General features: G+C 38.0%; 1 non-coding gene across 1 annotated transcript; it reads right to left on the reverse strand.

Moving 5' to 3' along the window:
• Positions 1–15087: 15087 nt before the first annotated feature.
• LOC121207830 (small nucleolar RNA R71) lies at positions 15088–15194 on the reverse strand. The gene has a single exon (XR_005902945.1). It is a non-coding gene; the product is annotated as a small nucleolar RNA R71 (small nucleolar RNA).
• Between the last annotated feature and the right edge of the window lie 737 nt (positions 15195–15931).

The following is a 15931-nucleotide window of genomic DNA, read 5'->3' on the forward strand; positions in this document are numbered from 1 at the left end:
TATACAGTTCATTTTTAAAATTTCCAGACAAGCTGGCTAACTGCATCACTGTCACCTTAAAAATAATATCTTGAGTTCCAAAACTCGAAAACTGATTCCATAAATTTTCCCTAAAACTAGACTCATATGTCCATCTACAAATTTTTTTCTAGAATTTTTGGTCAAGCCAATTAGTACATTTTATTAGTTAAACTCTCTCCTGTTTCAGGGTTTGACTACTCTGACCTTCATGGATTACGACTTAGATATCTCCCTGTACATAGCTTCAATACTTATGCCGTTTGTTTTTAATGAAACTAGACTCAAAAAGGAATCTATACATATGAAGCATGACTTCTAATTGTTTCTGGTTAATTTATGGTAAATTTTCAAAGTCAGAACAGGGGATCCAGTAATCGCTCTGGCCCTGTTTCACGAAAACTTAAACATCTCATAAAATACGGCTCATATGGTCGTTTCGCTTCTTCCATATGAAAATAGACTCATCAAGGTTCGTTTACATAATTTATTCATTATTTAATTACATTTCTACTATTTTTAGTTATTTTTCAAACTCACATCACTGCTGCTGTCAGCATCTATTTTAAGGCAGATTTCACCTATTTCCGAGTTTTCCATGAATCAACTAGCAAATTGACATACATTATTATCAAGGGTAATCCCGATTAGCCATGACGTACGTAGCACCAATAGGACCATGATTGGCCATTCCAATGGCTAGTCATTACCAAACATTTCCACACCACTTAATAACCATACCATAAGACCATAATGTTATACTTCAAAATATACGAGCCATTTTCACATGGCTATACGAATATACATTACAAAAGGGTACTCAATTAACAACAAGGGTCAGTCCTATACATGCCATTTCAAATTGAACTAAAAGAGTACCAAAAAGTGGTTTAGATAGTGTGGGCGACTTCGACTTTGACAATCCCGAGTCCGATAGCTGATGAACAAAATCTAAAAACAGAGAATTAAAGCAGAGAATAAGCATTTCGATGCTTAGTAAGTTTTAAGTAATGAAATCATTTAAAAGGATGGCATAAAAATATCAAGTTTGTTTGTTTCATCCCTTGGCCGAATAGAAACATAACCGTGATATCACTTTTATCATTAATATCACAAAGGTGAAACCAATTTATCCGGCCAACTCCAATCCACAACCGAATGCTCTCATCTCAAATGTCCATGTCCATTTCATGCATATGCACACACATTTCATAACTATGACATTGAACTCTCATATTCGGAACTCATACATCATAATCCGATCATAAACGTTCAGATGATTTAAATAATGTGCTAAGCATTCCCATCAAATTTCAAATTCATAATTGAAGTATATTCACATTCTCAACAAGGGTAAATTACTTACCTGGTTGTCTTACAGTAAGTAGCGCATGTGATTAAAATTATTCCAGCATGTATTATATGATTTCTCGTAAGAACACTTACGGGTTTTCACCCTCAAATATTATGCTGGTGCAATATCCTTCGGAATAAAGTCCGACTCTTAGCACCGGCTCAAAAGCCCTTCGAGACCAAGCTCGGATTAGACTACTGGCTCGAAGGCCCTTCGGAATTAAGTCTGGTTATGTCACTGGCTCTAAAAAGCCCTTCGAAACTAAGTTCGGTTATTAGCACTGGCTCAAAAGCCCTTTGAGACCAAGCTCGGATTTAGACCCCGATTAGCATTCACACATATATGCATATATATATATCATATCACATCTGGATATCATTCTTGATACTCGAATACAATTACAGCATGTTTACTAACCATACGTCATTCGGTTCATTAATCCCACAAGATTTCTATAACCATTCGGCTACAAGTAAATACCTTACTTATTTATTTTATCAAGTAATTCAAGTAGAATCGTCAAGTCACGAGTTAATTATTATGCTCATAGACAAATAATTGCCTTATTAAATCGTAAGCTAAATTTCATTACTCAAAGACTTACCTCGGATGTTGTCGAACGATTTCAACGGCTATTCGATCACTTTTTCCTTTCCCTTATCCAACTTTGATCCTCTAAGCTCTTGAGCTAAATCAAACAAATTTACTTCTCAATCAAACACATACATACGGCAACCATATACATTTCAAAAACCAATTCATTCGTATCATTTGTCCATAAATTAGCTTTTAGCATATTTGGTTATTAGAGCGACCTATTTAACCTTCAAGCATTCATTTCTAATTTTAATTAAACAATGTCGAATGCCATTAACTACTAATGCCACACACACACATATGAATAAAATTCATCCATACATAACCTATGGCTCATTCATCTCTCAAACCTATCAAAGCTTCATATCAAACTTCCTTGGCCGAATACACATATAAGCACATAATGCACATTTAGCATTTTTATTTACTTCATGATACATTCGGCCTTGGCATAATTTCATTAAAAATCCCTATTAGCCACTTCACCAATCAATTATATCATCTACTTAATATTTCATAACTTATCATGCTAGCTGAATATTATTTATTCAAGTTCAACATCTTCATATTCGGCATTAGCATCAAATATAATAGCTAATTCTTCCCACTTTGAATCTATGCATCCATTTAATCATAGTTTGTTCAAGCACTCATACAACAAGATTCATCCAATTTAACAAGAAACAAAACTTTATTCCTCCATAGCTACAATGGCCGAAAGATCTAGACATCTCAATACCGAAATTTCTAACATGGGTTGCCTAAAGAATTTGGCAGGGAGTTCAAATTTATCTAACATCTCAAGTAACTTAACACATCCATATAGCTAACATGCTAGTAGTATCAAGGCATCAACTAGAATTTTGAAGCCTCTTAGTCGAATCCTAACTCTCCAACAACCCCAATTTCATCCATGAGATAAATAGAAGTAGGCTAACCCTCCAAAGGATGTGTAAACCCCCCAAAAGCAACATTGAACATACCTTAATCTAAAGAACCACCTTGGCCGAACTTTCCCTCTTCTTCTTCCTCTAGTTACGGCAATGAAGGAGCAACCTAGCTAATTTTTTTTTGTTTCTCCTCCTACTAACCACTATTATTTTATTACCCATGTTCTTTATTTTATTATTTCTAACATAAAACACTAACATAAAATGTTTATAATACATTTTAACCCATAGCATGGCCGGCCACTACTTGTCATAGGTGGAAATTTGACATGCAAACCCATTATTTTCATAACATGCACTAATAGATCCTTATAGATTAACCCATCACATTTCAAAAGTGTCACACATAAGTCCTATTAACTAAATTCACATGCAATTGACCAAATCGAAGCTCAAAACTTTCACACACTCATATTCACATATTTTAGACAATAAATATTATACTCAAATACTTCGGTGACTCGGTTTAGCGGTCCCGAAACCACTTTCCGACTAGGGTCAATTTAGGGCTGTCACATAAAATCATACAGTTTCGATAAATTCTTGTCGAAAAATAATTAATTTTTATAAAATAATTAAAGTGAACTTAAAATATGAACATATTGAATTTTATTTAATTTTATAATTATTTTTGATGAATTTTGGTTATTTTCGACAGATTGCACAAAGGGCGAAAAATGGCTCGGTAGACACTACTAGAAGCACAAAACCGAAAAGCAATTTGAAGTACTGAGGTGAACTAAATTTCAGCCTAATATGGTCCAAAATTATATGCATTAATTCATAATATAATTAATTTCAATTTATATCCAATTTAATTTGGGTTAATAAATTATTATTAATTTTGAAAAAGTGGTCCAATTGAACAAAACCGAGTGAACCGAACCGCCCAAGAAATGCACAGCCCAAAACCGTCCCAAGGGCTGACCCAAATCAGCTTATTAGCCGATTATTTAAGCTTGCAAAGAGGCCCTCGAAGACTTGTTCAAGTTGCATCCAAACTCTCCATAATTGGTGGCTTTCTAGATTTCCCCCAAGCTTAATTTAGCAAGTTTGAGATCACCAACCTTGCCACATGTGTGGCCGGCCAAGGGAGGGCTCTTTGGCTGCTAATTTTAGCTATTTTTAGCAACCCTCTTCAGCTACAAAAACCCCCCCTTAAGCTGATCATTTGAAAGACCACCTCAATTCATTCACATCTCATCTCTCCTCTCTCACTTTCTCCTATCATTTTTCCATTTCAAGTCTCTTGCTCTTGTGCCAATTTCTCCCCTTGGGAAAGGGTTATTCTTCAGCCATTTTGGAGCAACATTTAAGTGTTAATAGCAGCCTTGATTGGCGAGGACAACAAAGAACGAATACGGAGCAACCTAGTCAGGCCAAGGAAAAACACCGAATATTATTCTTGTTCCCTATCTCTTTAATTTTTGTTGTTGTTATAATGAACATATCTATGAATATTGATGTTGTTGGAATGGTTAATTTAACCAGTTTAGCTTGAATTTAATTCATGTTGGTTTGATTGCATTTCATCTACTTAAATTATTAAAATTGTGTTTTTGTTGTTATAGGCCTCAGCAAAATGCTTGATTAAGTAAAATCATGCCTAAGTTATTCTTGCATTACAATTTTAAGGTAGCTAATGAATTAATTATTTACATGGATTAAAATTCCAATTAATGGACGCAATACTTAATCAATGCATGTTTATTCTTCTGAGGTAGCTGAAGGTTAAATTAGCAATGTATCTGACGATACACTTGCTTGCATAACTTGCAAGTTTATTGTGATTAAACTGTTTCAAGGTAGGGATACCTTGTTACCTCACATAGTCTTTTATGTGCTTATTAGATTTAATTAATCGGTTGAATTGACATAGGGATATGCAAGAGATTAGTTCGATTTAATGAGTATGTATGTGCCATAACATGTTTGCTTATTAAAATCTGTTTAATCGTTTGAATTAACATAGGGATATGTTAATAGATGAATGGATTTATGTAGGTGAATATGATCATAAGTTAGCAAATTACCGAGTTGCCGTGAATTTATTCGTAACAACATAAACATGAGTTTAATAATTCTAAGTTAAAGAAATGTAATTAAATCAACACAATTATGTCATCTTGATTAAATCATATTTTGAAATCGTGCATTTGAGATTTATTTCTTTAGTTATTTAGTTTAAAATCTTATTTTTCTTAATCACCCCTTTTTAAAACAAAATATTTTTCATCACCAAAGTGTTTTAAATTGCATTCATAAATAATCCTTTTCACAGTCCCTGTGGGTACGATAACTCAACATTTACTTATCACTTTATTACTTGTTGCAATTGTGTACACTTGCACATTTCCGTCGTTCCAAGTTTTTGGCGTCGTTGTCGAGGACTGTTTTAGAAGACATTATTTGTGAAATTGTTAATTTTGCATTTTGGTCTACTTTTTTCTATTAAATTTTAATTTCTTTTTTTTCTTTCAGGTGTTTATGAGTATTGATCAAATTTTTTACTTACTTCTCATAAACCCTGAAATTGAAAGGACTTTCTGACAAAGGAGAAGACAAACGAGCCAAAGAAGGACCGAAGATATGAATTTCAAAAATCCAATAGGAACCTTCGTTTATAATACTCACAATCTGATCCTTGTTGCCGATGAGAGAAACTGTGCCATTCAACATTATGCCATTCCTCTATTCAACGAGCTCAATCTGAGTATTAGGAGACCCGAAATCGAGGCACAACAATTCGAGCTGAAGCCAATCATGTTCCAAATGTTGCAAAATATGGGTCAATTTAGTGGGATTCCTACTGAAGATCCACATCTTCATCTTCAGCTATTCATGGAAGTGAGTGACTCATTTAAACTAATCAGGGTGACTGAGGACGCCTTGAGACTGAGATTATTTCCATACTCCTTAAGAGAGAGAGCACAAGCATGGTTGAACTCCCTACCGTCCAATTCCATAACTGTAACACCCCGAACCCGAGACCGACACCGGAGTCGAACACGAGGTGTTAACAGACTTTAAACCCCTTATAAAAATATTTCCCAGACACTGCTCAATCTGCATACTAGTCGCTTTAAAAATCATATCTTGAGTTTCACAACTAGAAAATCAGTTTCGTGATTTTTCCCTGAAACTAGACTCATATGCCCATCTACATATTTTTTTATAGAATTTTTGGTCAGGCCAATTAGTACAGTTTATTAGTCAAAGTCCCCCATGTTACAGGGCTCGACTACACTGACCTTTGCGCATTACGACTTGGATATCTCCCTGCATAGAGCTTCAATACTGATGCCGTTTGTTTCTATGGAAACTAGACTCAGAGAGGAATCTATACATATATAATATGACTCCTAATTATCTCTGGTTAATTTATAATGAATTTCCAAAGTCGGAACAGGGAATCCAGAAACTGTTCTGGCCCTGTCTCACAAGAACCTGAATATCGCTTAACATACTATCCATATGATCATTTCGTTACATTCCTATGAAAATAGATTCATCAGGGTTCGTTTACATAATTTATTCACTATTTAATTCCATTCCTACTATTTTTAGTGATTTCCCAAATCTACATCACTGCTGCTGTCAGCATCTGCCTTTAAGGTAGACTTTACCTATTTCATAGTTTCCATAATTCAACTAGCCCTTTTAACATGAGTAGCACAAATGATGATGGTGATTAACCATTCCCATGGCCAATCCTTGTCAAGCATATTCACACTAAATGATTATAACATTATACTCAAACATATATAAGCCATTTTCGCATGGCTAACCAAAATTATACAAGTCCAAAGGGTCCATGACCCACAACAAACGGGTAGTCCTATACATGCCATATCCAGAGTTCAACTAAAAGAGTACCAAAAGAGCTTTGATAGTGTGGATGACTTCGACTTCGATGATCCCGAATCCGATAGCTAACGAACAATATCTATAAAACAGAGAGCCAAAGCAACGGGGTAAGCATTTTAAAGCTTAGTAAGTTTCAAGTAATGAAATCGGCTTTGACTAAAGTATTGCATTCACATAGCTAAATAAATCACTTTATTAATTCACATTCTCATAAGCATACTTACTTCACACTTCATCAACATATACACACACAAGGTATCAACCTATCTAAAAGCCGAAAATTCGTTATTCGATTGAACGAATATTATTTAAAGCGAATCGACTTTTTTTTCGAAGCACATGCAAACATACCTTATCGTTTGGGTTTATCGAGCGTATTAATTGAATTTATTACAGCACAAAACGCTCACATTCAAACCCAAGTTTCTTCGAAATTTAGCCGGATATAACCACAAGCTCAATTGCCTTCGGGTCTTAACCCGGGTATAGCAACTCGCACGAATGCCTTCGGGTCTTAGCCCGGATATATCAACTTGCACAATTGCCTTCGGGTCTTAGCCCGGATATATCAATTGGCACAAACGCCGTCGGGTCTTAGCCCGGATATATCAGTTCGCACAAATGCCTTCGGGTCTTATCCCGGATATATCAATTCGCACAAATGCCTTCGGGTCTTATCCCGGATATATCAAATCGCACAAATGCCTTCGGGTCTTCGCCCGGATATATCAATTCGCACAAATGCTTTCAGGTCTTAGCCCGGATATATCAATTCGCACAAATGCCTTCAGGTCTTAGCCCGGATATATCAATTCGCACAAATGCCTTCAGGTCTTAGCCCGGATATATCAATTCGCACAAATGCCTTCGGGTCTTATCCCGGATATATCAATTCGCACAAATGCCTTCGGGTCTTAGCCCGGATATATCAATTCGCACAAATGCCTTCGGGTCTTATCCCGGATATATCAATTCGCACAAATGCCTTCGGGTCTTAGCCCGGATATATTTCAAATGCTCATGCACACATATATCAACAATCATGACACATCCATATTTCACTTTCGTTACTAAGGCTCAAACACAAAGCATTTATTAAACCTTTCCAATTTCGGCTCAATAGCCACACACAAAGAGCATGATTTCAATTGGCTTTATAACATAGTCTCTATGCACATTCGACTATCCATCATAGTATGACTAATCATTTCAATATAATTCAAGTAGGGTCATTACTCGAAGACTTACCTCAGATGTTGTCGAACGACTTCAATGGCTATTCAATTACTTTTTCCTTCCCTTTATCGGATCTAGTTCCCCTTTGCTCTTGAGCTTAATCTAACTCCCCTTTGCTCTTGAGCTTAATCTAACTCCCAATGGCCGAACCTTAGCCAAGCTTTTCTCTTTTTCTTCTTTCTCCAGTTTCGACAATGGAGAAGATGATATGATAGGGGCTTCCTTTCTCTTTTTTTTTATTCTTTCTTTAATTCATTATGTCTCCAATAACCCAATTTCCTATTATAATATCTAATTCAACAAATAAATTGCCCATCATCAATCCATCTTGGCCGGCCACTATAAGGGAATCGGGCAAATTTGACATGCAAGTCCACCTTTGTGTTGACATGCACTAATAAGCCCTTTAAAATTAGCCTATCATATTTCACCATGTCTCATGTTGATCCCTATTTAATAATTCCTCATACAATTGGCAAAATTAGGGAATGAAATTTCCACATATGCATGTACACACATAATAAGCATAGAATATAACAATTAATTATTTTCATAACTCGGTTTTGTGGTCCCGAAACCACTTCCCGACTAGGGTCAATTTAGGGCTGTCACAACTCTCCCCCACTTAAGAAATTTTCGTCCCTGAAAATCTTACCGATAAATAGGTTTGGGTATCGTTCTTTCATCGAGCTCTCGGTTTCCCAAGTAGCTTCCCCAATCCCGTGTTTGAGCCATAACACCTTAACTAACGGAACCCTTCTGTTTCGCAACTCTTTCACTTCACGAGCTAGGATACGAATCGGTTCTTCTTCATAACTCAAGTCAGATTGAATTTCAACTTCCGAGGGATTAATCACATGTGACGGATCGGATCTATAACGTCGAAGCATCGAAACATGAAAAACGTTGTGAATCCTTTCAAGTTCAGGGGGGTAAAATCAATCTATACGCCACTGGACCAATTCTTTCGGATATTTCATACGGCCCAATGAACCTCGGACTCAATTTGCCCTTACGGCCAAATCTGAGTACCTTTTTCCAAGGCGAAACTTTAAGAAACACTTTATCTCCAACCTGATATTCAATGTCTTTTCTTTTCAAATCCGCATACGACTTTTGACGATCTGTGGCTACCTTCAGACTTTCACTTGTTGACATATTAAACATCTCGAAACAAAATCGGAGATGTCTCGTTTCATACCATGCCACCAAAATCGACGTTTCAAATCGTTGTACATTTTCGTACTCCCCGGGTGAATTGACATTCGGCTACAATGGGGCTTCGTTCAGAATCATCGAAATGAGTTCCGAATTCCTTGGAACACACAAACGACTTCTGAACCTCAAACAATCATCATCATCGATTTGAAACTCCGATTCCTTGTTCGGAACACACTCAGCCCGTTTTGCAACCAATTCATCATCGACTTTCTAAGCTTCACGAATTTGATGAATCAATAATGGTTCGGCTTTTAATTCAGCTACTAACACATTGTCGGGTAGAACAGACAAGTGTACATTCATCGCTCGCAAAGAAAATAGTGATTTCCGGCTTAAGGCGTCCGCAACCACATTAGCCTTTCCCGGGTGATAATTAATGACCAGCTCATAATCTTTCAACAACTCAAGCCAACGCCTTTGTCGCAGATTCAAGTCTCGCTGGGTCATCAAATATTTGAGACTTTTGTGATCCGAAAATACATGGCACTTCTCACCAAACAAATAATGTCGCCATATTTTCAAAGCAAATACGATGGCAGCTAGTTCGAGATCATGGGTTGGATAATTGCTCTCGTGTGGCTTCAATTGTCTTGACGCATAGGCCACAACTCAACCTTCTTGCATCAATACGCAACCCAACCCAAGTAGGGATGCGTCACTATAAATGACAAACTCTTTGCCTGATTCGGGTTGCACTAAAATTGGAGCTTCAGTCAAATGAGTTTTCAGTTGATCGAAACTTTTCTGACATTTCTCCGTCCATTCGAACTTAACATCCTTTTGAAGTAGCTTCGTCATTTGTGTGGCTATCATCGAGAAACCTTTGACAAATCGTCGGTAATAACCGGCGAGTCCCAAAAAGCTCCGAACCTCAGTAATATTTCTCAGAGGTTTCCAGTTAAGTATGGCTGAGATTTTGTTCGGGTCAACTCGAATACCCGATGCGGATATCACATGACCCAAGAAGCTAACCTCTCTTAACCAGAACTTACACTTAATGAACTTAACATATAACTGCTTATCCCGCAAAATTTGTAACACTAGCCTCAGATGCTCGGCATGTTCGGTCTCATCTCTTGAATAGACCAGGATGTTATCAATGAACACAACTACGAACCGATCCAAATATGGTCTGAAGATCCGATTCATCAAATCCATAAATACCGCAGGGGCATTAGTGAGCCCAAACGGCATCACTAAGAATTCGTAGTGACCATATCTCGTTCTGAAGGCAGTTTTGGGTATGTCCGAATCTCGAATTCGCAACTGATAATAGCCCGATCTCAAATCTATTTTTGAGGACACTGAGGCTCCCTTCAGTTGGTCGAACAAATCATCGATGCGCGGCAACGGATATTTGTTCTTTATCGTCACTTTATTCAGTTGACGATAGTCAATGCACAACCTCATGGTTTCGTCCTTCTTTTTCACGAACAATACTGGTGCACCCCAAGGTGAGAAACTTGGTCGAGCAAAACCTCTATCCGTCAATTCTTGCAACTGAGCCTTCAACTCTTTTTACATGGTTGGTGCCATACGATATGGAGCTATCGAAATCGGCGTAGTTCCAGGTACAAGCTCAATACCAAACTCTACCTCCCGAACAGGTGGTAAACCCGGTAATTCTTCAGGAAAAACATCCGGGTATTCACAAACCACCGGCACAGATTCGGGTTTCTTTTCTAATTCTTTGTCATCAAGTACATACGCAAGGTATGCTTCGCAACCTTTTCTTACATATTTCTGTGCCAACATTGAGGATATTACAGCTGGCAACCCATCCAAGTCCGCCGGAAAACAGGAACCTCGGATTACTAGGGGACATTTCTTACACACTTTGTCGACAAGCACGTAACGACTCAAGGGATTTGACACCCGAATTACGAACTCAGTAGACTCAATAGGTAAAGTCTTACTGGATGCTAAAGTTTCACGTATGTAAGAATGAGTAGAACCGGGGTCAATCAAAGCAATTACATTAGTATCAAAGAGAGTAAAAGTACCGGTAATAACATCAGGCGAAGAAGCATCCTCGCGGGCATGTATAGCATAAGCTCCAGCAGGCGCACGAGCCTCGGATCTGGTCGTAGCATCTCTAGATCCTCTCTGACCACCACTAGCATTGCCCGTATTTCTAGATGGTCTACCTCGAGCAGTGGTAGCACCCGGTTTCTCACTCTGATTTACATTCTGTTCAGACATCCTCGGGCAATCTTTAATGAAGTGGTCAACTGATCCACACTTGTAACAGGAGCGGTCATGGAATCTACAACTCCCCGAATGCCATTTACCACAATATCGACATTCTGTTCTGTCTCGACGTTCATTCCCAACACTGGCGATCGAAGTGCCTTGGGTACCCACAGGGGGTCGATCACGATCTCGTCTAAAAAGGCCCGAAGTGCCTCTAGACCGACCCACGTCATCTCGAAATTTCTTCGATGCCTGTTGAAGAGACCTTCCCGAGGATCTTTTACGAAACTCTCCAGTTCTCACATCAACTTTTTGTTTTTCTATTCTAAACTCTTCAGCTTTACAAGCTCACTCGACATCGTCGCTATCCGTAGCCTTAAATTCAGTAGCCCCATGTTTTCGGATTTTGTCAACTGGGGGCTTATTTGACCTTATTTGGTCAGTTACCGGAGGTATTGTAGGTGCGGGGGTTGTATTAGTCGGGAATGGAGGTTGTGGAACAGCCGTATTAGTTCGAATGTATTGGTTAAACCAATCATTCATCACGCTATAGAAAGCTTGTCTAGCTTCATCATTCGGGTTACTAGCATTCGGTTGAGAGTCCGCCGGCGCTGTCCCTTGTGCGGGAGCAGGCGCTACACTCTCAAGATCATCAGCTACCACTCGGTCGGGATCGGGATCCATTACTATAATTAAACACATTTGCAAATGTCAGAAATCACCACACTATCAGATAATCACATAAAATGGCATGTATAGCTAGACCCAACGCATTACGGTAGTCCTAGAATCGACTAAACCGTAGCTCTGATACCAATCAAATGTAACACCCCGAACCCGAGACCGACACCGGAGTCGAACACGAGGTGTTAACAGACTTTAAACCTCTAATAAAAATATTTCCCAGACGCTGCCCAATCTGCATACTAGTCGCTTTAAAAATCATATCTTGAGTTTCACAACTCGAAAATCAGTTTCGTGATTTTTCCCTGAAACTAGACTCATATGCCCATCTACATATTTTTTTCTAGAATTTTTGGTCAGGCCAATTAGTACAGTTTATTAGTCAAAGTCCCCCATGTTACAGGGATCGACTACACTGACCTTTGCGCATTACGACTTGGATATCTCCCTGCACAGAGCTTCAATACTGATGCCGTTTGTTTCTATGGAAACTAGACTTAGAGAGGAATCTATACATATATGGTATGACTTCTAATTATCTCTGGTTAATTTATAATGAATTTCCAAAGTCGGAACAGGGAATCCAGAAACTGTTCTGGCCCTGTCTCACAAGAACCTGAATATCGCTTAACATACTATTCATATGATCATTTCGTTACTTTCCTATGAAAATAGATTCATCAGGGTTCGTTTACATAATTTATTCACTATTTAATTCCATTCCTACTATTTTTAGTGATTTCCCAAATCTACATCACTGCTGCTGTCAGCATCTGCCTTTAAGGTAGACTTTACCTATTTCATAGTTTCCATAATTCAACTAGCCCTTTTAACATGAGTAGCACAAATGATGATGGTGATTAACCATTCCCATGGCCAATCCTTGTCAAGCATATTCACACTAAATGATTATAACATTATACTCAAACATATATAAGCCATTTTCGCATGGCTAACCAAAATTATACAAGTCCAAAGGGTCCATGACCCACAACAAACGGGTAGTCCTATACATGCCATATCCAGAGTTCAACTAAAAGAGTACCAAAAGAGCTTTGATAGTGTGGATGACTTCGACTTCGATGATCCCGAATCCGATAGCTAACGAACAATATCTATAAAACGGAGAGCCAAAGCAACGGGGTAAGCATTTTAAAGCTTAGTAAGTTTCAAGTAATGAAATCGGCTTTGACTAAAGTATTGCATTCACATAGCTAAATAAATCACTTTATTAATTCACATTCTCATAAGCATACTTACTTCACACTTCATCAACATATACACACACAAGGTATCAACCTATCTAAAAGCCGAAAATTCGTTAGTCGATTGAACGAATATTATTTAAAGCGAATCGACTTTATTTTTTCGAAGCACATGCAAACATACCTTATCGTTTGGGTTTATCGAGCGTATTAATTGAATTTATTGCAGCACAAAACGCTCACATTCAAACCCAAGTTTCTTCAGAATTTAGCTGGATATAACCACAAGCTCAATTGCCTTCGGGTCTTAACCCGGGTATAGCAACTCGCACGAATGCCTTCGGGTCTTAGCCCGGATATATCAACTTGCACAATTGCCTTCGGGTCTTAGCCCGGATATATTAATTCGCACAAACGCCATCGGGTCTTAGCCCGGATATATCAGTTCGCACAAATGCCTTCGGGTCTTATCCCGGATATATCAATTCGGACAAATGCCTTCGGGTCTTATCCCGGATATATCAAATCGCACAAATGCCTTCGGGTCTTCGCCCGGATATATCAATTCGCACAAATGCCTTCAGGTCTTAGCCCGGATATATCAATTCGCACAAATGCCTTCAGGTCTTAGCTCGGATATATCAATTCCCATAAATGCCTTCGGGTCTTATCCCGGATATATCAATTCGCACAAATGCCTTCGGGTCTTAGCCCGGATATATCAATTCGCACAAATGCCTTCGGGTCTTAGCCCGGATATATCAATTCGCACAAATGCCTTCGGGTCTTATCCCGGATATATCAATTCGCACAAATGCCTTCGGGTCTTATCCCGGATATATCAATTCGCACAAATGCCTTCGGGTCTTAGCCCGGATATATTTCAAATGCTCATGCACACATATATCAACAATCATGACACATCCATATTTCACTTTCGTTACTAAGGCTCAAACACAAAGCATTTATTAAACCTTTCCAATTTCGGCTCAATAGCCACACACAAAGAGCATGATTTCAATTGGCTTTATAACATAGTCTCTATGCACATTCGACTATCCATCATAGTATGACTAATCATTTCAATATAATTCAAGTAGGGTCATTACTCGAAGACTTACCTCAGATGTTGTCGAACGACTTCAATGGCTATTCAATTACTTTTTCCTTCCCTTTATCGGATCTAGTTCCCCTTTGCTCTTGAGCTTAATCTAACTCCCAATGGCCGAACCTTAGCCAAGCTTTTCTCTTTTTCTTCTTTCTCCAGTTTCGACAATGGAGAAGATGATATGATAGTGGCTTCCTTTCTCTTTTTTTTTTTATTCTTTCTTTAATTCATTATGTCTCCAATAACCCAATTTCCTATTATAATATCTAATTCAACAAATAAATTGCCCATCATCAATCCATCTTGGCCGGCCACTATAAGGGAATTGGGCAAATTTGACATGCAAGTCCACCTTTGTGTTGACATGCACTAATAAGCCCTTTAAAATTAGCCTATCATATTTCACCATGTCTCATGTTGATCCCTATTTAATAATTCCTCATACAATTGGAAAAATTAGGGAATGAAATTTCCACATATGCATGTACACACATAATAAGCATAGAATATAACAATTAATTATTTTCATAACTCGGTTTTGTGGTCCCAAAACCACTTCCCGACTAGGGTCAATTTAGGGCTGTCACAATAACTACATGGCAAGAGTTGGTTAAACATTTCTTAATGAAATATTTCCCTTCATCTTTAACCGCCAAGATCCGAAATGAAATCACTTCATTTTAGCAACTTGATGAAGAATATTTATATGAGGCATGGGACTAGTTCAAGGAGTTACTACGAAAGTGCCCTCATCACGACATTCCTTGCTATTTTCAAATGGAGACTTTCTATATTGGTCTCAAAATTCATACTAGAATGATGGTAGATGCTTCGGCAAATGGAGCCCTTCTTTCTAAGTCTTATAACGATGTTTACAAGATTATTGAAAGAATTGCCAACAATAACTATCAGTGGCCAACCAACCGAGCAACCTCAGAGAGACGAGCAGTAGGAGTACATAAAGTAGACACACTTGCTTCTTTGGCAACCCAGGTATCCTCTATGTCTCCTATGCTTAAGAACATAACTGTTATGGTTTCAATGGTAATCTGACAGGTCAGCAATTGAACCAATTCGAGGATATTTCTTGTGAATACTGTGGAGATGGCCATTTCTTTGAAAATTGTCCATCGAATCAAAAGTCAAAATATTACATGGGAAATCAAAATTGGAATGTTCCACAGTCAAATTATTACAACTTTTCATGGAAGAATCATTCAATTTCTCCATGGAGTAATCAATGGGCAGACCATAGTGACCCTTCTATGTCATTTCGACCAAATTATCTACCATAATATTCTTAACAAGTGTAACAACCCACACCAACTGAATCTTCAAGTAATCTTGAGAATTTTCTGAAGGCGTACATAGTGAAGAATGATGAACTAATCCATAGCCAAGCAGCAACATTGACGAATTTAGGAAACCAAGCGGAACGGCTAGCCAATGAGCTCAAAGGCAAACCCCAAGGTATTTGGCCGAGTGATACAAAAAAATC

This window comes from Gossypium hirsutum, chromosome A01, assembly GCF_007990345.1.
Source record: "Gossypium hirsutum isolate 1008001.06 chromosome A01, Gossypium_hirsutum_v2.1, whole genome shotgun sequence".
Lineage (NCBI taxonomy): Eukaryota > Viridiplantae > Streptophyta > Magnoliopsida > Malvales > Malvaceae > Gossypium > Gossypium hirsutum.